The sequence below is a fragment of the Ursus maritimus genome, unplaced genomic scaffold (genome assembly GCF_017311325.1).
Source record: "Ursus maritimus isolate PB19 unplaced genomic scaffold, ASM1731132v1 scaffold_36, whole genome shotgun sequence".
Classification (NCBI taxonomy): domain Eukaryota; kingdom Metazoa; phylum Chordata; class Mammalia; order Carnivora; family Ursidae; genus Ursus; species Ursus maritimus.
This window is the reverse complement of record NW_024426230.1, coordinates 24,833,439-24,856,082: the sequence shown is the minus strand read 5'-3', so window position 1 is coordinate 24,856,082 and position 22,644 is coordinate 24,833,439. Positions and strand designations below refer to the sequence as shown.

The following is a 22,644-nucleotide window of genomic DNA, read 5'->3' as shown; positions in this document are numbered from 1 at the left end:
TCGAGAAAGTTAGTACCTGTGTCTTCTTGGAGGTTTATGGATTCAGGTCTTATGTTCAAATCATTCATCCATTAAAAATTTTGTGTGCAGTGTAAGAAAGTGACCCAGTTATATTCTTCTGCATTTAGTGCCCAGTTTTCCTGTTACCGCTCACTGAAGAGACAGTCCTTTCTCCATGGCATATTTTCTGCTGCTGTGTCATAAGTTAGGACCATCTACATGTGGGTTAGTTTCTGAGCTTTCTGTTCTGTTCCACTGACCTGGTGTCTGTGTTTATGCCAATCTCTCCTGTTTGATGGCTGTAACAGCTTTGTAATCTAGCTTGAAATCCAGGAGTGTGTTGACTGCAGCTTTCTTTCTCTAGGTTGCTTTGGGTATTTGGGGTTTTGTGATTCCATACGAGTTTTAGGACTGTCTTCTATTTCCTTGAATAATGCCACTGGAATTCAGATAGGGATTTCATCACATCTGTCGATTGCTTTGGGTACGATGGACATGTTCACATAATTAACTCTTCCAGTTAAGGAGCATGGCGTACGCTTCCATTTGTTTGTGTTGCCTTCCAAATCTTTGACCCATACATTCTGCCCCCCGACACACGTTTTTCCTTTCTTTTCTGCCATATGTTGAGTGTACTATGTCTTTCTCATTCTTGGTTACTTTTATTCCTAGATTTCTTTTGGATGCAATTGTAAATGGCATTGCTTTTTAAATTTCTCTTTGCGAAAGTGTGTCATCAGTATATAGAAATGCAAGAAGTTGGGTCATCTGGGTGGCTCCATAGGTGAAGTGTCTGCCTTCAGCTCAGGTGATGATCCCAGAGTCCTGGGATCAAGCCCCGTGTTGGGCTCCCCGCTTACCGAGGGTTTGCTTCTCCCTCTGTCTGACACTCCCCTGCTCATGCTTTTTCTTTCCCTGTCAAATAAATAAATAAAATCTGAAAAAAATAAATGCAACAGGTCTCTGTATATTGACTTTATATCCTGCAGCTTTACTGAATTTGTTTATTCTAACAGTTTTTTGTGGAATCTTTAGGGATTTCATGTCAATTGCAAATAGTGACAGTTTTTCTGTGTGGATTTCATATCTTCCTCTTTTTTAAAAATTATGTTAGTCATCATACAGTACTTCAGTAGTTTTTAATGTAGTGTTCCATGATTCATTGTTTGCATTTAACACCTAGTGCTCATTATGACACGTGCCCTCCTTAATACCCATCACCAGGATAACCCATACCCCTACCCCCTCCCTTTCTGCAACCTTCAGTTTTTGTCTTTCTCTGCTTGACTTAATTTAACTTAGCATAATCCCCTCCTGACTTGAGGTTTGAATTGAAGATTGAAAGAAGGGGGCATAAAGTCCACACCCAAGAACTAGTTATCTCCCATGGGCAGAGAAAATAAGACAGCTTGTCACAATTATATGTTATTACAAAGGGCTACATGCTCAGCTTATGGCGTAGTAGAATAGTGAAGATCAGATGATTCTGGTATGTGGTTAGGAAATAAGGTGTAGATTCCGGTTTGGGCTTAGGGTCAGGGTCTGGGCTTAGGGGTTTGGGGTTAGGGTCAGTGTTAAGTTTAAACATAACTGGCCCTCTCCCCCTCTTCCATCTCCCTGGGCCTCCAGGGTGGACAGGACTTGCCCAGGGTCACACATGAGTTCAGGTTTGACCTGAAGCCTTGTTTTTCTGGGCCCTTCAGTTCTGGGCTTTAATAGAAGAGTGAAATGTCTACCTGGTCACTGAGTGTTTCAAATCCAGCTCAACCAGTCAAGGGTTGTGGAGGGTGTCAGAGATCATGTATTCTTCTTTCCAGTTTCCGACCTGGGAAGAGTGCTGCTGGCCCCATTCTGCCTGGGCAGCTCCAGGTGCCAGCAAAACCCTGACCCATGAGAGCACTCAGTAGACACATGTAGATTTACACAGGACTGGGTGCAGGGGTGGCATCATCCCCATGTGCACCTTCTTGCAGACTGGTGGGGCCTCCTGGCACCCTTCCGCGTGGATGCACCGCAGTTGCTTATGGATTCATCTGTTGAAGGACACCCTGATCTTCAAGTTTTAGCTATGATGAGCCAGAGAGCTGTGCATAACTGCATGCTAGTTTTGTGAAACAGTTTTTCAAGGCAGTTGTCTAAATACTAGAAGTGTGATTGTTGGATATTGAGGTGACATTTATTTAGCCTCAAAGCAAACAGTCTTCCCAAGTATGTGTGGCCTTACAGGTATCCCAGCATGAAGAAGTGTTCCTGTCATTCCTCACCCCTTCAACAACTTCCAGGCCACCTCATTTTCTGGACTCTAGCATTTCTCATAGGTGTGCTGCACTATCTCACTGTTGTTTAAATTGGTAACTTCTAATGATAGAGGATGTAGAGCCTGTTTGTCCTCCTGTACATCTTCTTTTGAGTGTCTGTTCAGATATTTACCCATTGATAATTAAGTTATTTGTATTCTTACTGTTGAGTTCTAAGAGTTTTTGGTACCTTTTGAATACAGATCCTTTATCAAATGTGTGTTTTGCAAATATTTTCTCACAGTTTTTGGGTTGTCTTTTTGTTCTCTGAGCAAGGTCTTTCACAGAGCAGAAGTTTTGATTTTATAAAGTTCACGTTATCAATTTTTTTCTTTTCTGGATCGGTGTTTGGTGTTGTGTATTAAAACTCATCACCGGGTTGCCTGGGTAGCTCAGTGGGTTAAGCATGTGCCTTCAGCTCAGGTCATGATCCTGGGGTCCTGGGATCAAGTCCGGCATTGGGCTCCCTGCTCAGCAGGGAGTCTGCTTCTCCCTCTGCCTGCCCCACCACTGCTTGTGCTCTCTCTCTCTCTGACAAATAAATAAATAAATCTTATATAAAAATAACCTCATCACCAAACCCAAGGTCATGTAGATTTTCTTTTATGTTTTCTTTTTGATATTTTGATAGTTGTATATTTTAAATTTACGTACAATTTTGAGTGAATTTTGGTGGAAGTTGTGAGTTTTGTCTACATTTCATTTTCATAGTATATGGTTTCCAAGTCATTGTTCCTTAAGTATTTCTGGAGAAGCCAGGATATTGTACTCCATTTCAGTTAGAAATTTCCAAGGTTTATTGGGTTTGGCTGGACCCGGGAAGGGACAGTGCATCCCGGCACTGAGTGCACCTACGCCACGTCACGTCATAGTGCAATTTGCAAATATTAGATCCAAGGATACAGTATTGAAAGCGGCCAGGGCAAAGAAATTTCTCACATACCAAGGCAAAGTTATCAAAATTACGTCAGACCTGTCTACACAGACCTGGAATGAGAGAAAGGGTTGGGGGGCATTTTTAAAGCTCTTTCAGAGAAATACATGCAGCCAAGGATCCTTTATCCAGCAAGGCTGTCAATCAGAATTGATGGAGAGATAAAAACCTTCCAGAATCGTCAGTCACTGACCAATTTCATAACCACGAAACCAGCCCTACAGGAGATATTAAGGGGGGTTCTATAAAAGTAAAAAGGGCCCAAGAGTGATACAGAACAGAAAGTCACAAACTGTAGAAACAGACTTTACTGGCAACATGGCATCATTAAAATCATATCTCTCAATAATCACTCTCCATGTAAATGGCCTAAATGCTTCCATAAATGCCACAGGGTTGCAGATTGGATAAAAAGACATGACCCATAAATTTGCTGTCTACAAGAGACTCATTTTGAACCCAAAGATGCATTCAGACTGAGAGTAAGGGGATGGAGTACCATCTTTCATGCAAATGGACCTCAAAAGAAAGCTGGGGTAGCAATTCTCATATCAGATAGATTGGATTTTAAACTACAGACTATAGTTAGAGATGCAGAAGGGCACTATATTATTCTTAAAGGATGTATCCAACAAGTGGATATGACAGTTACAAATATATATGCCCCCACCAGGGGAGCAGCAAGATACACAAGCCAACTCTTAACCACAATAAAGAGACATATAGATAAAAATACATTCACCTCAACACTCCACTATCAGCAATAGACAGATCACCTAAGCAAGAAATCAACAAAGAAACAAGAGCTTTGAATGCCATATTAGACGAGTTGGACCGAGATGCAGAAGGGCACTATATTATTCTTAAGGGAAGTATTCAACAAGTGGATATGACAATTATAAATATATATGCCCCCAACAGGGGAGCAGCAAGATACACAAGCCAACTCTTAACCAGAATAAAGAGACATATAGATAAAAATACATTAATAGTAGGGGACCTCAACACTCCACTCTCAGAAATAGACAGAACACCCTGGCAAAAACTAAGCAAAGAATCAAAGGCTTTGAATGCCATACTCGACGAGTTGGACCTCATAGATATATATAGAACACTACACCCCAGAACCAAAGAATACTCATTCTATTCTAATGCCCATGGAACATTCTCAAGAATAGACCATGTTCTGGGACACAAAACAGGTCTCAACCGATACCAAAAGATTGAAATTATCCCCTGCATATTCTCAGACCACAACGCTCTGAAATTGGAACTCAACCACAAGGAAAAATTTGGAAGAAACTCAAACACTTGGAGACTAAGAACCATCCTGCTCAGGAATGACTCGATAAACCAGGAAATCAAAAATCAAATTAAACAATTTATGGAGACCAATGAGAATGAAAATACAACAGTCCAAAACCTATGGGATACTGCAAAGGCAGTCCTAAGGGGGAAATACATAGCCATCCAAGCCTCACTCAAAAGAATAGAAAAATCTAAAATGCAGTTTTTATATTCTCACCTCAAGAAGCTGGAACAGCAACAGAGGGACAGGCCTAATCCACGCACGAGGAAGCAGTTGACCAAAATTAGAGCTGAAATCAATCAAGCAGAAACCAGAAGTACAGTAGAGCAGATCAACAGGACTAGAAGCTGGTTCTTTGAGAGAATCAATAAAATTGACAGACCACTGGCAAGACTTATCCAAAAGAAAAGAGAAAGGACCCAGATTATTAAAATTATGAATGAAAAAGGAGAGGTCACGACGAACACCATTGAAATTGGAAGGATTATTAGAAATTTTTATCAACAGCTATATGCCAATAAACTAAGCAATCTGGAAGAGATGGAATCCTTCCTGGAAACCTATAAACTACCAAGATTGAAACCGGAAGAAATTGATTTCTTAAACAGGCCAATTAATTATGAAGAAATTGAGTCAGTGATAAACAACCTTCCAAATAACAAAACTCCAGGCCCGGATGGTTTTCCTGGGGAATTCTACCAAACATTCAAAGAAGAAATAATACCTATTCTCCTAAAGCTATTTCAAAAAATAGAAACAGAAGGAAAGCTACCAAACTCATTCTATGAGGCCAATATTACCTTGATCCCCAAACCAGGCAAAGACCCCCTCAAAAAGGAGAATTACAGACCGATTTCCCTAATGAATATGGACGCCAAAATCCTCAACAAGATCCTTGCTAATAGAATCCAACAGTACATTAAAAGGATTATCCATCACGATCAAGTGGGATTCATACCTGGGATGCAAGCGTGGTTCAACATTCGCAAATCGATCAGTGTGATACATCATATCAACAAGAAAAGACTCAGGAACCATATGATCCTCTCAATTGATGCCGAAAAAGCATTTGACAAAATACAGCATCCTTTCCTGATTAAAACCCTTCAGAGTGTAGGAATAGAAGGTACATTTCTCAATCTCATAAAAGCCATCTATGAAAAGCCTACTGCAAATATTATTCTCAATGGGGAAAAGCTGGAAGCCTTTCCCTTAAGATCAGGAACACGACAAGGATGCCCACTCTCGCCACTATTATTCAACATAGTACTAGAAGTCCTTGCAACAGCAATCAGACAACAAAAAACGGTTTAAAAAGGTATCCAAATCGGCAAAGAAGAAGTCAAACTGTCTCTCTTCACAGATGACATGATACTCTATATGGAAAACCCAAAAGAATCCAATCCCAAACTACTAGAAATTATAGAGCAATTCAGTAATGTGGCAGGATACAAAATTAATGCTCAGAAATCAGTTGCATTTCTATACACGAACAATGAGACTGAAGAAAGAGAAATTAGGGAATCCATCCCATTTACAATAGCACCAAAAACCATACGTTACCTTGGAATTAACTTAACCAGAGACGTAAAGGACCTATATTCTAGAAACTACAAATCACTCTTAAAAGACATTGAGGAAGACATAAAAAGATGGAAAGATATTCCATGCTCATGGATCGGAAGAATTAACATAGTTAAAAGGTCCATGCTACCCAGAGCAATCTACACTTTCAATGCTATCCCGATCAAAATACCAATGACATTTTTCAAGAACTGAACAAACAGCCCTTAAATTTGTATGGAAGCAGAAAAGGCCCCGAATCTCCAAGGAACTGTTGAAAAGGAAAAACAAAGCTGGGGGCATCACAATGCCGGATTTCGAGCTGTACTACAAAGCTGTGATCACAAAGACAGCATGGTACTGGCACAAAAACAGACACACAGACCAATGGAACAGAATAGAGAACCCAGAAATGGACCCTTGGCTCTTTGGGCAACTAATCTTTGATAAAGCAGGAAAAAACATCCGGTGGAAAAAAGACAAGTCTCTTCAATAAATGGTGCTGGGAAAATTGGTCAGCTACATGCAAAAGAATTAAACTTGACCACTCTCTCACACCAGACACAAAGATAAACTCTAAATGGATGAAAGACCTCGATGTGAGACAGGAATCCATCAAAATCCTAGAGGAGAACATAGGCAGCAACCTCTATGACATCGGCCACAGCAACATTTTCATGACACATCTCCAAAGGCAAGAGAAACAAAAGAAAAAATGAACTTGTGGGACTTCATCAAGATAAAAAGCTTCTGCACAGCCAAGGAAATAGTCAAAAAAAACTAAGAGGCAGCCCACAGAATGGGAGAATATATTTGCAAATGATGCTACAGATAAAACACTGGTATCCAAGATCTACAAAGAACTTCTCAAACTCAGTACATGAGAAACAAATAAACAAATCATAAAATGGGCAGAAGATATGAACAGACACTTTTCCAATGAAGACATACAAATGGCTAACAGACATGAAAAAATGTTCAAAGTCATTAGCCATCAGGGAAATTCAAATCAAAACCACACTAAGAGACCACCTTACGCCAGTTAGAATGGCAAAAATTGACAAAGCAGGAAACAACAATTGCTGGAGAGGATGTGGAGAAAGGGGATCCCTCCTACATTGTTGGTGGGAATGCAAGTTGGTACAGCCACTCTGGAAAACAGTGTGGAGGTCCCTTTAAAAGTTAAAAATTGAGGGGCGCCTGGGTATCGCAGTCGTTAAGTGTCTGCCTTTGGCTCAGGGCGAGATGGAGTCCCACACTGGGCTCCTCCGCTGGGAGCCTGCTTCTTCCTCTCCCACTCCCCCTGCTCGTGATACCCTCTGTCGCTAGCCAGCGACCTCTCTCTGTCACATAAATAAATAAAATCTTTAAAGAAAAAAAAAGTTAAAAATTGAGCTACCCTATGACCCAGCCATTGTACTACTGGGTATTTACCCCAAAGATACAGACGTAGTGAAGAGAAGGGCCATATGCACCCCAATGTTCATAGCAGCATTGTCCACAATAGCTAAATCGTGGAAGGGGCCGAGATGCCCTTCAACAGATGACTGGATTAAGAAGTTGTGGTCCAGGGGGCGCCTGGGTAGCGCAGTCGTTAAAGCGTCTGCCTTCGGCTCAGGGCGTGATCCCGGCGTGCCGGGATCGAGTCCCACATCGGGCTCCTCTGCTGTGAGCCTGCTTCTTCCTCTCCCACTCCCCCTGCTGTGTTCCCTCTCTCGCTGGCTGTCTCTCTGTCACATAAATAAATAAAATCTTAAAAAAAAAAAAAAAGAAGTTGTGGTCCATATATACGATGGAATATTAGTCAGCTATCAAAAAGAACGAGTTCTCAACATTTGCTGCAACATGGACGGCACTGGAGGAGATAATGCTAAGTGAAATAAGTCAAGCAGAGAAAGACAATTATCCTATGGTTTCTCTCATCTATGGAACATAAGAACTAGGAAGATCGGTAGGAGAAGAAAGGGATAAAGAAAGGGGGGTTAATCAGAAGAGGGAATGAAGCATGAGAGACTATGGACTCTGAGAAACAAACTGAGGGCTTCAGAGGGTAGGTGGGGTGGGGGAATGGGATAGGCTGGTGATGGGTAGTAAGGAGGGCACGTATTGCATGGTGCACTGGGTGTTATACGCAACTAATGAATCATCGAACTTTACATCAGAAACCAGGGATGTACTGTATGATGCCTAACATAATATAATAAAAAAATATTATTATAAAACAAAACAAAACAGGTCATGCTAATTAAGTACCTACCTTAAGTCCCTAAGTATGTGTTATATTCATATCTTATTTTTTCCTCACAACAACTCATCCCCATTTTACAGGGGAAACTGAGGCACGGAATGGTAACTTGCCCAAGTCAGCAGTTAGCCAGGTGTTGAACTCAGTGTTTCCAAATCTGGCACCTATGCTGCAAAGCTATGTCTCCCCTCCCCCTCCCCTCTCTTCTGATTCACTGAAGTTTTTCGTTTTTTTATGGATGTTTGCTAAGAAAGCCAAATGGATGATGAAAACTATTAATGAACATTTGTTTTAGCAAAGTTGTATCCAGGACTTAACTATGTACCATGTTACAAATCATTCTACTAGGACCAGGAATGAACGGGGGCGGGGGGCAAGGGAGACATGCGGCCCACGCCCCTAATGAATGTTTTGTCTCCTTGATGGGAGGAGGTGCGGGGGAGAGAGGCCATGTGAAATAAAAGTAGCAGAATATAAGGAAGGGAGGGGGCACCTGGGTGGCTCAGTCAGTTAAGCGTCTGACTCTTGATTTTCACTCAGGTCATGATCTCAGGGTCATGAAATTGAGCCCCGCATTGGGCCCTGCACTGAGAGTGGAGCCTGCTCAAGATTCTCTCTCTCCCTCTCCTTCTCCCCTCCTCTCTCCCTCTCTCTATACAGCAGATATGGAAGGGTGATGGGATAATTTGACCTCACAAGGAAGGTAGGTGTGACTTCTTTGCTTTCACAGCACACTGAGGAAACTGACACTCAGAGACCTTAAAGAGTTTATCCTGGAACACTCAGCAAGCCAGCAGGAGAGGTAAGAGTCTAGCATCTAACTCTGAAGCCCACACTCTCCCCATTGCACCATACAACTCCCTAAGCCTGAGGGTGTTGAAGACCATGTCCTGAAGAGCCTTAATGTTGCCCTAAGAAACTTGGGCTTTATTCTCTAATGGGTGGAAGTACCCACAATGCCCCCTCAGCTCTAAATTTAAGAGCATCACCCAGGAATTTCGAGCAGGAAGCAAATCCCACTGGTTTCCCTCCACGGATCCATATATCCCCCCTCCCGGGTGTCCAGTGAGCGAACCAACCATGTCCTTCCTTCATGCAAACACAGCAGCTGGGTGAGCTGCACCTGCAGCCCCTGCTGTGTCACCCGCGATAAAAGGGTCAAAGCCTGCAATATGACTTCAGACTATAATTTAAGTTAATTAAGATTTTTTTTACCTAAATTACATTTTAACATTTCATGACAGAGCTGTCAAGATTCTATCAAAACTCTATCAAGCAAACAAAAGAGGATAATTATATTTTCAGACACATGTAGTCATCACTCTGCTTGGCTTCTTATAAAAAGACTCCTGTCTTCCTTCACATTCTCATTTTCAAATGCTCTTCCTCTTTCCCACCCACCCTCAGAGCCTCAGACTATACACTCTTAAACAAGTGGAAAATATACCAAAGGAATGTGTAACTCAGGGAATGCAAGTGTTTCTCAGAAGGAGCAACTCTAATTACAACTGCATCTAAAGGAAGTATCTCTTAGTTGGCAAGAGCATCCTCTCACTAAATAGACTCTGATTGGGGATGGAGAAAAGGCAGGATATTAAACTCCTCAAATCAAGAGAACAACGAAGAAATGACAAGCTTCCTACTAGAAGCCGAATTTGCTTTTATCTTGTCCCAATAAGACAGGGAGTTTGTCCTAAGGCCTTTGAGATACCAAGGGAAGAATACTGTCTATTTTGGGTATTGTTGGACGCCTCCTTCTCATTCACTTCACTCCTCCCCTGAACATTATGAAACAGTTATGCTGGTCGGGCAAAAATGACCTTACTAATAATCTTACTCTCTTCAGGTTAGGATTGATTCAGGACTGGGTAGGAACCTTCAGCCAATCAGTGCATGCCATCTCCCCTCCCCCACCCCAGAAACCAATGGGGACAGGGGCACGCGACCTCAGTGGGTCCCATCAGAGTGGAGCCCACAATTTTCATTGGATGGTGGCGAGGAAAGAAATGCTCTCCTTTTGGACATGTGGGGGGTACAGCACTGGGTCTGGAACTACTGCAGGCATTTTGCTACGAATGAAGGAAGCCCGAGGACAAAGCCAACACACTAAGGAGGGTGAAGCCTAGAGTGTTGCCAGAGAAATGGAATAGGAATAAACTCTGAATGAAAACTGACTCTCAGCCAGTGTGAGGTGGGTATTCTTTTGTTTGCAACCAAGAGCATCCTAACTCAAATAATTCAGTGCTTTGTGTGACCACAGCCCTTTGGAAATCTAACATGGACCGTGACCCTTCTTCCTGGAGAAAGAAAGCCACATGCAGAAAAGGTCCCAGAGAATTTAGGGGAGACAGGGCCACAGACTGAGAGTTCCCAGCAGACTGGTTAGATGTTTAGGCTTTGGGGTAGGACACTCTTGGGTTCAAATCCTGACTTGAATTCAAATCCTAAACTGCATTACCTGGGGTTGCCATACGTAACTCTTCTGATTTCATTTTATTCCTCTATAAAATGAGATTAATGATAATGCCTACTTCATAGAGATGCAAAAATTGAATAAAATTACAGATGTCTTGAGATTAGCATGCTGCACAGTCACAGCCAGAAAACTAGCATCGAGCAAGTAGGAATAGGACTTCAGGGGCCCCAGAGAGAAAGTCCTTTAGATAAACATCCATGTCACATGTTCAGGCATGCACAAAAGTGCAGCCCTGCCTGCTCTGAAAATATGAAGCAGGTGATCAGGCACTGGCCTAAATTTTGGGGAAAATCTGACCTTTTGGGCCAATACACAGCTTCGTCATCAGAAAAGTACCTTGACAGTGCTCAGAATTATTGTGGGCCCAAGGAGAAAAAAAAAGATTCGATCCTCCTGAGGGAGAATACGGAAGATTTGGTTAACTGTGAAGTTAAAAAAAAAAAAAGGTAGAAAAGGAATAAGAAAGGAATATCACTGCATATCTCCTATAGTCTTTGGAACCCTAAGAGAACAAAAGTAGCAATTTCTCACCCCAGCTGGGCAGAAGTGACTCACTGGGCTGTCCTTTACAGGCCAAACTCCAAAGTTTCTTTTAACAAGGAAAGACCTTGGGCTCCACAGGCATGGCCACTCTATCCAACACCGCTCTCTGCTGTTCCCCTCACGCCCTGCCCACCTCCAGCACCTGCACGCCCTACTCAACCCAGAGGGTTTCCCCAACACTCACATTCCAGCAGAGTCATAAGGCTCTTCAAATACATCCCCTTGACTTTTGACTTAGAAATATCAACAGAAATGGAATATCCAGGGCAGAACCAGGAGGAGCACCATCCTGGGACATTTTAGAGCTGACATGGCCCATCTGGTTAATCTTTCACTGGGGTCCTCTATTCCTACCTTCTAGTTCCTTATTTTTCTTTCTGCAACAAAACTTTGCTTCTTTTTCCACTCCATTTTCCGAAGTAGGCCAGCCGCAAATAAGCACTTTTTGGAGAACAAATGCAATCCCATCGTTGCATTTCCTGCATTTTTCAGTTATGTAGACCTCAGAGCAACTCCCAGTGAGATGGCCCGGTCCATGGACCCCTCCTCACCACGGGGTTGGCGGCGGTGCGGGGGGTGGTGAAGACTGGACTGGGAGGAATTATGTCCCATCCCAGGCAATTATCCCTATTAAATCAATTCCTTCCTAAGAATCTTCTCCCTCAAGACACCTTCACAGCTCTGGGTAGGGATCACAAATTAACAAGAAAAAGTTAAAAGCTGTTCTGACTTCCCACATCGCAGCCAGTGATGACTCAGCCACAAAGTTCTGCTCCCTCCTAGAAACAACTGAGACCACGAAGGCAACAGGAAAGAAATGCTGACAGAGACCCACAAAGCCCGCTGCAGTTTGGTAAAACACCAAGCCAGCCTGTAGGCCTTATGGAAAAAGAGAGCCGATGCGACCACAGTTGGCACTGAGAATGGCCAAGCCACAGGGCTGATGATGGTCACCGGCTCACCGAGGAAAACGTAAGTCACGGCTGACTGACAGGAGCGGGGGTCGGGCAGCCCTCAGGGGGCAGCTGCATTATCTGAGGCACACCAAGAGCTCACCCTGAAAGCAGACATTCCACGAACTATGGGCAAGCACTTGAAGAAACAGGATTCAAAGCCTGTGAAGATTTTAGACAAAACCCTTGGAGATTTTTGTAAATTAATGAGCACCTAATATGAACCTTTTCTTAAAACGCAGGATAAATGGATAGAGAATGGAAAATATTAATGCATCAAAATACTAATGCACTATAGCTCAGTCCTGGGGTGGGGTGGGACTGGGCTTTCCTGTCGCCACTGCTTTGGGCAACCTTGAAAGGAAAGAAGATAAACAGGTGACAGAATCTCCACCAGACCCAACTAGCACTAAGGGAACCCCCCTCCCTTTGGGCCACAGGCCCTAATGACCCAGATTGAGGAGAGGGTGTCACACCTGGTCTGGGCCGGTGATTAAGGAGCTCAGTCACATTCCAGTTTGTGTAGCATGGGTTGGCATGACTACAGATGAGAACACCCAAGTATAAGCAGCAAGGCCTTTCCCTATGCACATGAAACAAAGGCCTTCAGGTTTAGCCTCCTTGAAGAGACGGCCCATGATCTGTCTCCCAGCCAAACACAGGTTTATGGGGGGTAGGGGGGGCTCTCGGGACATCCAACTAACTGGAGGATCCAATGCCCTCTGATCCCTCGTGCCCTTCCTGCAGCAGGTAACTTGACAATAAGCTGAGGAGAACATCCTGAGGCCCTGTCTTCCCATCCCTACAGCTGCATGCTCCTCCCCACCGCTCAGCCTTGACTGCTGAAGGAGCTCATGCTCCCAGAGGATGGGCATAGTGGAAAACATAGTAAAGAGAAGATGATGCCAAAAAAAATAAAAATCAGAAAATGTACGATAATACTTCTGCAAGGCTGGTTACTCCCACTTTTTAGAGAAGAAATTGAGGGGCACCTGGGTGGCTCACTGGGTTAAGTTTCTGACTCTTGATCTCAGGTCAGGTCTTAATCTCAGGGTTATGAGTTTAAGCCAAGCTGGCCATGGATCCTACTTAAAAAAAAAAGAAAAGAAAAAAAGAAGAAGGAATTGAAATAGAGAGACTGCTATGCTGAAGTTCAGAGCAACTAATTTTTCCTCCAGATAGCAAGTATATAGTAAATAACCAATCCACATAGAATTATTGATATGCTCAGCACCAGGCACTATTTTACCACCAAGCTACTCAAGTTGAAAAATCCCTCTTTCTGACCTAAACCTCCTTTATTTCTCACCCTACAGCTCTCTAATTCCTACTAAAACTGTCCTCACCTCCTCTGGGCCTCCATTCTCTAGATCCTTCTCTTGTGTCCTCATCCATCAGTGTCCTTCCGACTTCATTTGACCCCTTCCCAGCCTGGACCCATCAGAAAGGACTTCAGCAGGGCTTTCCCCTGAACGTTAGAACTATTTGCAAGCTACCTCCTGTGGCCAGATTTCCACTCATCAAATCCGGGTACTCTCACGTTTCCTCCTCCCCATTCTTTAGCTGCCAAGTGATGTGGGAAAAACACCAAAGCACACAGGTTGCATCCCATGTGCCCATTCTCTCTAAACCCTGGCTGGGTCCTCACTCCTTACTGACAACCTTTTTCATTAACTTTTCCTGTCTCCATGTACCACTTCTAACAGCACTGGTCTCCTCAGACACATGTGACTGCCTTCATAGAGAGACAAACTCATTTATTATTCTCAGAAGATTAGTAGGTCATTGCTTTACTCAAAATTCCCCCGTATTTTTTACTATGGTTTTGCCTTCTCTCCTATTTCAAAGAAAGAGGTATTCCTCTTCCTTTCTATAAAGTTATCCCTAGGCTCCTCATCTTCCAGCTCTTCACCTTCTCCAGGATCTGACTCGACCAATTTTGTGCTTTCTCACTTGAGACTTGTCTCTCTGCTGCTACTGTATTCCCCATTGCAAGAAATACATAACTTTCCCGAAACTGTACTTCAGCTATTCCTTGTAGGGAGACAGAAGTCCCACAAGAAAAAACAAAAACCCTGCTGATAGAGAGCTCAAAATAAAGTATTAAAATCCACAAATGAGGGGCGCCTGGGTGGCGCAGTCATTAAGTGTCTGCCTTCGGCTCAGGGCGTGATCCCAGCGTTCTGGGATCGAGCCCCACATCAGTCTCCTCCGCTATGAGCCTGCTTCTTCCTCTCCCACTCCCCCTGCTTGTGTTCCCTCTCTCGCTGGCTGTCTCTCTCTGTCAAATAAATAAATAAAATCTTTAAAAAAAAATAAAATCCACAAATTAAATTAATAAACCACTAAGAGGGAATGCCAGTGGATGTAATACATGGGGGAAATATCGTTCCTAGTTTCTGACACAGACTACCAAGTTAGTATATCTAAAATGATTAAGATACTTTTTAAAAGAATGGAAATCATAAATAAAAGTATGAAAAAGGACAAATTTTTAAAAAAGGTTTTATTAATTTATCTGACAGAGAGAGAGAGAGCATGAGCAGGGGGGAGGGGCAGAGGGAGAAGCAGACTCCCCACTGAGCAGGGAGCCTGATGTGGGATTTGAGCCCAGAACCACAGGACCATGACCTGAGCCAAAGGCAGACACTTAACTGATTGAGCCACCCAGGCACCCAAAGGACAGATGTTTTTAAATGAAAATTTTAGGAATGGAAAATACAGTGTTAAAAAGGAAAGTTCAAGAGATATAGCAGATTTAATAGAGTTGAAGAGAGCATAAGATAAATGGGAAGTAGATCTAAAGAAATCATGCAGAATACAGTACAGAGAGGTAAATAGACAGGAAATATGAAATCAGTTCAGAGAGAGGGACGCTAGAATGTGAAAGTCTAAAATACATCTCCAGAAAGAGAGAAAAGCCAGAAAAAAGGTAAAGCAGGATTTGAAAAGACAATGGTTAAGATTTTTTTTTCAGAACTGAATGTTTAATTCCTTAGGATGAAAAACCACCCAAATGCTGAGAGGATAAATAAAAACAAATCTACCAGGAGACACATTGTGGTAAAACTGCAGAATATCAAAATCGATAGGAAACCTTTTGAGCAGAGAAGAGACAACTTACTTACAAGGGAACGACAGGTTGGCAGCCAGCTTCCCACTGGCAACCGCAAATTCCACAGGAAAATGAAACAGTGTTTTCATACCATTGTGAGAAAATAACTGTCAACTTAGACTCCTACACCTGACAAACCCAAAATTCAAGAAGGAGTGAGAGGAAAAAAACGTGTGTGGACAAAGACAAGGAAGCATTTACCACTCAGAGACCCTCACTGAAATAGCTCCTAGAACCACAGCCCACGAAGGAAATGTAGTCCAAAGCAAAGGAGCAAGATGCAGGGTGCGATGAGTGTCAGTGTCTAGAGCAATCAGTCTAAGCAGATTTGCCTATAAAGAAAACAACTAGAATGTGAAGAGCTAGCAGGAAGTTGGAAACAAGATGCAAGAAAACAGCAGGCACCAAGAACATGAAAACGGGAGAAGAGCAGAGTTTAAAAAGTGGGAGCTCCCCACTCTGCTAACTGAAATAAGCCAGCCACAGAATGACTAATACGTTGTGATTCCACTTCCACAGGGTCCTGAGAGTAGGTAAAATCAGAGAGACAGAAAGTAGCAAGGTGGCTGCAGGGGGGTGGGGAGGCTGGGAGAGTTGCTTAATGAATACAGACTTCTGGTTTGACAAGACGTGTCCATCCTGGACACGGATGGTGGCGATGGCAGCATATTATGAATGTATTTAATACTACTGAACTGTACACTTAAAAATAGTTAAGAGGAAAAAAATAAAACAAGACAAAACCAAGAGGGAGATCAACCATAAGAGACTCTTAATCATAGGAAACAAACTGAGGGTTGCTGGAAGGGAGAGGGTGGGGGGATGGGGTCACTGGGTGATGGACATTAAGGAGGGCATGCAATGTAATGAGCACTGGGTATTATATAAAACTGATGAATCAACAGGCTTGTACCTCTGAAACTAATAATACATTATATGTCAATTAGTTGAATTTAAATTAAAAATGCTAAAAAATAAAAATAAAACATTCCAGGGAAAAAAAAATAGTTAAGATGGTAAATTTTACATTATATGTATGTTACCACAATAAAAAAAAAAGGGGGGGGGGGAAAGTGGAAGTCCTTACACTGCTTGGGAAATGCTCACTTTATACTTAGGTATTGATTGCAAAAATTTAAAGATTACCACCAACAGAAACAAAAAAATATAACTTTCAAGTTAGAAAAGGGGGAGAGAAAATAAAAAATCAGAAGTAAGGACAAAAAGAGCGAAAAGAATAGCAAAGAGAAAAGAGAGTAACACAAAAACAGAAAATTAGATGGAAGTTCCAAATATATCAGTAATAAATGGAAAAAAAACCATTAAAACCACTGGTTATAATATAGTCTCAGACTGGCACTTTTAAAATTCTAACTGTATGATATTCGTAATAGATTTATCAGGCAAACAGTAGCTGCAAGAAAAGCCAGTGGAGCCTTGTTCGTATCAGGCAAAATAGAATTTAAGGCAAATAGAATTATTCATAAAGAAACTAAATGAACTGAGGGTTTTAGAGGGGGAGGGGTGGGGGATGGGCTAGCCCAGTGATGGGTATTAAGGAGGGCACATATTGCATGGAGCACTGGGTGTTACATGCAAACAATGAATCATGGAACACTACATCAAAAGCTAATGATGCATTGTATGGTGACTAACATAAAAAAAAAAAAGGAAAAAAGAAACTAAATGAAAAGGAATTTTGGAGGTGGGGGGGAGATAGAATGTGCCTGATTCTGTTGTGCTGAACAATATGGTCTCAAAATATATAAAGCCAAAGGTTACAAAATTCCAGGAATAAAAAGGAAAATCACAGGGGGAGATTCCAATATGCCTTCCCAGAAAGTGATAAATCACCCAGACCAAAAATTGATAAGACACAGAAGATTCAAATTACAATTATCAACATTGACCTAAAGGCAGTATAGAATCCTGAATCCCCAAAATGCAGCAGAAAGACATAATTTTGAAACAATGGAACAAAATGTATATCCAAATAATTTGAGTTAACAAGTCACAGTAGGAATTATTAGCATAACTTGCTAATATATATATCTTATCTATATTAGCTAATATATGTAACAACTTGAATGTATATATGTGTGTGTGTATATATATATATATATATATATGATGAGCTAATCATTGAAGAAGTCAAAAAAAGGAAAGATAAAACTCAAAGAGAGATGAATGTATACAATAAAGACAACAGGAAGAAACAATAGAAAGGAATGAAAAACTAAGTTTTTTTCTGAAATGGCATATCAAATAGACTATTTTCTGATAAGACTGGTCAGGAAAAAGAGATGGCACAAATTAATCAAGGTTAGAAATAGAAAGGATAATTATTTCAGGTGTAATAGAGACTGAAGAAATAACCTAAGTAAATGCCATAAATCCAAATTTTGAGAACTAAATCTACAATTTTTGGACAAATTTGTCAACATTGACTCAACAAGAAATAAGTTTAAATATATCTATGTATTTTTTAAACAGCAAAAAAAGTATCCATACACATTCCCAGGCCAGATGAGTTTATTTTATTTATTATTTTTATCACCAAAGTTTCAGTGAACATATATCCTAATCCTATATAAGCTATATTGGAGAGTAAAATAAAAGAGACATTTCTCAGTCACCCTTTAGATACTATCACAATGTAGATACCAAAACTACACAAAGAGCATCTAAGAAATAATAGCAATGGGAAGAACAGCAGTTGACATACGGTGAACGTTCACAAAGCACTGGAAACTAATCTAAAAGCTTTACTTGAGGGGCATGGCGGGGGCGGTCAGGCGGTGGAACTTGGGACTCTTGCTCTTGGCTCAGGGCAGGATCTCAGGATCCTGAGGCTGAGGCCTGCATTGGGCTCTGGGCTCAGTGCGGAGCCTGCTTGTCCCTCTCCCTTCCCCTCTGCCCTTCCACTCGCTCATGCTTTTTCTCTCTCTAAAATAAATAAATAAAATCTGTAAAAGTTTTACTTGATTATTTCGTTTAATATCTATGTAGTAGGTGTTACTGTTAACTCCACTTGGAGAAGAGGGAGAACAGAGAGTTTGAGTAACTTGTCTAAGTTAAGGGTCAGGAAGCAACAGAACAAGAGCTCAAGCCCAGCACGTGCTCACTGCACAGCCTGCAGTCTTAACCATCATGTTATAGTCCCTCCTGTTTACATCCGTGTTCCAATAAGTAAATACTAAAGAATGTACACCAAATGAACATAGGTGCAGAAAATAAGTATTAGCACATCTGGTCAAGCCATGTTTATTTTTTAAACACACTTAATAAAACTGGAAAACCACCCATGATATTAAGAATAAGAAAACATTTAGAAAACTAGAAATAGGGGCACCTGGGAGGCTCAGTCCGTTAAGTAGTTAAGCACCTGCCTTCAGCCCAGGTCATGATCTCAGGGTGCTGGAATTGAGTCCTGCATCGGGCTCCCTGCTCAGCGGGGGTCTGCTTCTCCCTCTCACTCTCCCTTGGTGCCTTGCCCCCCTCTCTCTCTTTCTCTTCCTCTTTCTCTCTCTCTCAAATAAATAAATAAAATCTTTAAAAAAAGAGAAAAGAAAACTAGAATTTGCTAAAGGGTATCCATTAAAAGCATACATTTTATGGTGAGACTTTGATTTCCCATTGCATTCCTGAAAAGACACAAATTTCCTCCATCCCTGTTTCTATTCAACATTGTACTGGAAACCATATAAGTAAAATAGGTCATTAAAAAAAATGAAATGCATAAGGATTGGAAAGAAAAAAATAAGCTGATTTTCAGACTATATTATTATATACATAGAAAATCCAAGAAAATCTCCAATATTAGAATTGAAAAAGATGCTTCAGAAAGATTCCTAGATAAAAGACAAAAAAAAAATTTTTGAACTCTTTTTCTTTTCATAATATCCACAAAAATATATTCACTCAGTAAAATTTTTTGAGTATCCAGGCACTGAATCGTACACTGGAGAAACATGTGCAAGTCTTTCACTGGAGAACTTAAACTTTCCTGAAAGATAGATAGAAGACCAAATAAATGGAGAGATATGGACAGGACTCAATATTCTATAGAGACAACTCTCTCCAAATTAATCTACACATTCAGTAAAAATGCAGTAAAACCCTAAAATAATTTTGATTGGAATATGACAATATGATTCTAAAATTAATATAAAAAATCATAGGAACAAGAATATCTAAAACAATTTTAAAGAAGAAGAACAAGGCACAAGCATTAGCCCTGTAAGATAGCAAAATTTATTTTCAAGTTACATAAAGTAAGAGAGCAAGTTCTTGGCACTAACAGTCACCGAGAGGTGGGAGTGGGCAACCGCCCCGTGACACAGTCCTATGGGCCCTGCACTGACAACACACCTACTGTCAGCTTGATCTTGCCAAATCATAAAATTGAGTTCTCTGCTACCCGCCATGAAGAGCTTTTAGAGAAAACAGAAAATGCATTAATTTCCATGTGTGGACAACGTAAATAGCTTTTGGCAATAGTCTGTAAAACGGAATATCAAATAGAAGAGTCTTTGAGAATCCCACGCAGAACCGGCAGCCTGATCAGGAGACAAAACAGAAGTTGAGATCTGCCCTGGCTGGGCAGGGAGAGACACTTGAGAAATGAAGGCCAATCATGGCGACCTTAAATGGCCTTTGTTAATAAGACGGGGTATGCTTCAGAAAACCAAGAGGAGCCATTTGCCACAAAGTTATTCTGGGCTAAAGGGCAGTGGCATTAATTCTACTCCTTGCAGGGCAGAATCGGTCTTTTCATTTTCTCTGCTCTCACCCTCTTCTCTTCAAATATCTGGAAGAGATGACATGGGGTTGGTCCCTTCCTTGAGGCTGAAAAGTAATAGTGAGTCCAATTAGGGCAAGAACTCAGTTTATTTTGGGCATGAATATTACATGGGATCTATGACAGATGAGAGTTCTTATTTCTTTCTATTAGTGGAGTGATTCATAACAGCAAAGACAGGGCTATCCCTAAACACACAGGGATATCTTTAGTCCCTTCTCTTGGAAAAGACCAATACTGAGCATGTCTCAATCTCCGCCTCTCTCTCAGTCTCTCTCTCTGTCTGCAGTGCACATACACAACATATACTCTATACCCTTCATCTAAGGAAACCAAGCTGCCCTAAGCTATGAATCGACAGTTCCCACTGATTCCAGCAGGAATTGTGGGCAGGACTTTGGGAGCCAGAATGTGACCCATGTCCTATTAATCAGTCCTACAGCATAGGAATGGAATTTGAAGTTAACAGAAGAGTCCTGTGCTCTAACCATCTGCTCATTGACTTCAATTCCTTCACATGACAACGAGAACAGCCAGAGGACTGGCTGCTCGTTAGCAAGACTCCTACTTCCAGCCCAGAACCCCCATCTTTTGGTGCTGCCGCATATAAAAAGCATTGGTCAATAGTCCCTCTCCCCAGTGTCTACTATATGACTGCTCTTTGATTAGGCTCTTGAGGTCAGAGGACCCCAGCAACCTCCCCCAGCCCACCTGGAAAAGATAGTTCAGTGTGTGGACACGGACCACTCTACTGCAGGCTCAAGACCAAATAATGCAAGAAGTAGATGCACAAAGCAGACAGCCTCCTTTCTGATGAACAGTTCTCACTTCAGAAACATGAAGGTTAATATAGGTCATGCAAGAGCCTGGGAGAGCCAGAGTAAGAGGCAGGAATGAAAACTACTCACGAGGTTGTAATGACACAGGCCAGCCCATATTCCGACTTGAGTTGCTCCTCTTGAGTAAAGCTGGCATCACTCCATCAAGTCCAACGTACTAGCTCTGGTTTGCTCAGGTCTCCGAGTTTCACACAATGACTGAGGAATACTGGCATTTGATGAGTCATCCATTTCTTCATTCTACATTTTACTGAGTGCTGGAAACCAGGTACGGTGCTAGGCTCTGAACAACCCAGGAGGGAAAAGAAACATAATTGCGATGCAGTGTGATCAGTGGCTAGACTAGATACATTCGTGGTGCTGGGGTAGGGTGCAGATAAAGTGCCCCAGGAGAGTGGCTTTTAAGGGGGGGTCTTGAATGATTAGTGTATAGGGTATATTGCTGATTCCTCTCCTGGTTCTTTGGTGTATTTCCCCTTCATCAAAAACAATTCCCAAAGCTTTTTGGCATCACCATAAAGATGAATCTTCAATCTGTTTTTGAAACATTTCATTGTACCAAAATGAAACAATGACTCCAGTAAAAGATGCTCCATTTCTCTGAAATGAAGCAAGTATCCTGAATCTTTTTTAACTGCTTAAAACATTTCAAATCACAAAAGTAATACCTTTTCCATAGAAACTCTGGAAAAACCGGAGAATGACAAGGGAAAAGTAAAAATTACCAAGCATCCAGGTATTAGAGAAAATATCACTGTTTTGGTATTTGGTTTTATTGTCTCTGAACAGACTATTGTTTTGGTTTGGTTTGTGCAAAACTGGGATCACATACTGTACACATAATTTTTTAACTTTTTTTTTAACTGAACATTCTATTCTAAGCAATTGCCACATCCTTAAATACCACTTGAAAATAGTACTTTTAATGGCTTGAAAATGTTCTATCATATGGATAGGCCACAGTTATTTCAGCTATGTCTCCACTGGTGGTAATTTATGTCACACAAGTTCTCTTGCTCTCCATGCTCAGTGAACATAAATCTATCTGTGCATCTAGGATATTTCCTTACAACAAATTTCTAAAAGAACCCTAACTGGAACAAAGGTCATGCATATTTTTAGGATTCTTGCTACATGCTGCTGAATTTCTCTCCAGAAATATAGGCATAGTCCCTACTACCCAGTGGGTATTTAATAAATATATATTACGGTGGCTCAGTCAGTTAAGCATCTTCAGCTCAGGTCATGATCCCGGGGTCCTGGGATCAAGTCCCACATCGGGCTCCCTGCTCAGCAGGGAATCTGCTTCTCCCTCTCTGTGTCAAATAAATAAATAGAATATTTAAATAAAAAATAAATTGGGGCACCTGGGTGGCTCAGTCATTAAGCTTCTGCCTTCGGCTCACGTCCTGATCCCAGGATACTGGGATCGAGCCCTGCGTTGGGCTCCCTACTCAACGGGAAGCCTGCTTCTCCCTCTCCCACTCCTCCTGCTTGTGTTCCTCCTTCTCTCATTGTGTCTGTCAAATAAATAAATAAAATCTTTTAAAAAAAATTAAGATTCAGCTA

General features: G+C 41.6%; 1 long non-coding RNA gene across 1 annotated transcript in view; it reads right to left on the bottom strand.

Annotated features, from left to right (window-relative positions):
• Positions 1-22,216, bottom strand: part of LOC103678285 — a 43,217-nt gene extending 21,001 nt beyond the window's left edge. The window contains exon 1 of the long non-coding RNA XR_005832066.1: positions 21,145-22,216. This is a non-coding gene — a long non-coding RNA (uncharacterized LOC103678285). The remainder of the gene's footprint in view (positions 1-21,144) is intronic.
• Positions 22,217-22,644: the final 428 nt, after the last annotated feature.